This window comes from Penaeus vannamei, chromosome 6 (assembly GCF_042767895.1).
Source record: "Penaeus vannamei isolate JL-2024 chromosome 6, ASM4276789v1, whole genome shotgun sequence".
Taxonomy (NCBI): Eukaryota; Metazoa; Arthropoda; class Malacostraca; order Decapoda; family Penaeidae; genus Penaeus; species Penaeus vannamei.
In genome coordinates, this window is record NC_091554.1 from 11,866,429 (window position 1) to 11,868,239 (window position 1,811).

Sequence of the window (1,811 nt, forward strand, 5' to 3'; positions counted from 1 at the left end):
CTCGATGCATCTTTATAGGTAGTCGACAAAACAGCGAAAATACCCGCAAACAGTCATAAAATTTGAAAGCTACCATATTAAACCAAGCATATCCGTTAAAATAAAATCTAGGAGTAAATACTGACAGATATATGGCATGGACATTTCCAAAAAAAAAGTAATGGCCTCTCTATCTATCTGCACCTAAATATACTCCATCTCGTTCAATTTCTCTCTCTCTCTCTCTTTTTCTCTCTTTCTCTTTCTCTTTCTCTTTCTCTTTCTCTTTCTCTCTATCTATCTCTGTCTATCTTAATTATGCACGGAGAACCCCCTTCTCCTTTGTCGTCCATGCTCTCTACACGCAGGAAATTTCGGGAAGTTATGCAAGATTTATTAAAATGAGCTCTCTGATTTCTTGTTTCATAGTGCGATGACAGCTGGGATGGTAATTTGTTCACTAAATAATAGTTAAGGAAAGAGAGGGAAGAGAGAAGGCTTACTCACTCGTTCACTCACTCACTCTTTCGCTCTCTCTCTCACCCTCTCTCTCTCTCTCTCTCTCTCTCTCTCTCTCTCTCTCTCTCTCTCTCTCTCTCTCTTTCTCTCTCTCTCTCTCTCTCTCTCTCTCTCTCTCTCTCTCTCTCTTTCTTTCTTTCTTTCTTTCTTTCTTTCTTTCTTTCTTTCTTTCTTTCTCTCTCTCTCTCTCTCACACACACACACACACACACACACGCATTTTGATAACAGATATAAACGCATACCAACAACTAATTTTACCTCCCGACAAAGCTCTAGACATTATAGGCTAAACACGTCACGACAAATTGCATTCACAAAATATAAAACAAATACTCATCACAATTTACACAAACAGTGCCTCTTTTCTTCCAAACGCTCCCCATTCCCTACCCACAACTCCATACAACCCCCTCCCCTTTCCCCTCGAGTACCGATACAGGGACACGACAAATGGAAATACGTGAACCCAAGTTATGGAACATTAAGAGCTTCTGTAATGTCAAAACGAAATTAAAATACTCAGTTGTAAATATGTATGTATTTATGTAAAGTATAACCATTGTAATTAATGGAATAAAATATTTTGACTTTGACTCAATCTCATTCAACCCCATCCCCTTCCCCTCAACCCCACCCCCCTCCCCTCAACCCCATACAATCCCCTCCCCTTTCCCCTCAATCTCATTCTAACCCCTCCCCCCAACTTCACCCAACTAGCACGCACGCCCTTCGCCGTTAACCCAAACACGAAGACACGGCGAAGACAAGAGTACACACGTATCAGGGTTTAAGTGTTTTGTCACGGCAGCGGCAGAACACGTTTAAGGCCCTCGGGTCGATTTGCCATTAATTAAATCATTCACACTGAGGGACCTAACGCCCAGCCCGGCATGGATTTATAACGAGGCTGTTTTGGGAGTAAGAGGGAGGAGGAGGGAGTAAGAGAGAGGAGGAGGGGGTAAGGAATGGGATAAGGGAATAGGGAAGAGGGTAATGGAGTAGGGGAGAGGAGGAAAGTGTAAGGGTAAGGATAAGAGAACAGGGGAGAGGGAAAAGGAGAGAGGGAGGAAGTAAGGGAGAGGATAAGGGAGTAGTGGAGAGGAGAATGGAGTACGGACAAGGAGGCGGGAGTAAGGGATATAAGAGAGAGGGCAGGGGTGTAGGACGGAGGAGGCAGTAAAGGAATGACCGAAGGAGTAAGGGCGAGTAGGAGGGAGTAAAGGAGAGAAGGTAGAAGAGGGAATACGCGAGAAAAGGTGACGTAGGGAGAGAGGGGTAAAAAAGGTAAGAGAGAGGAAGAGTAAGGGAGT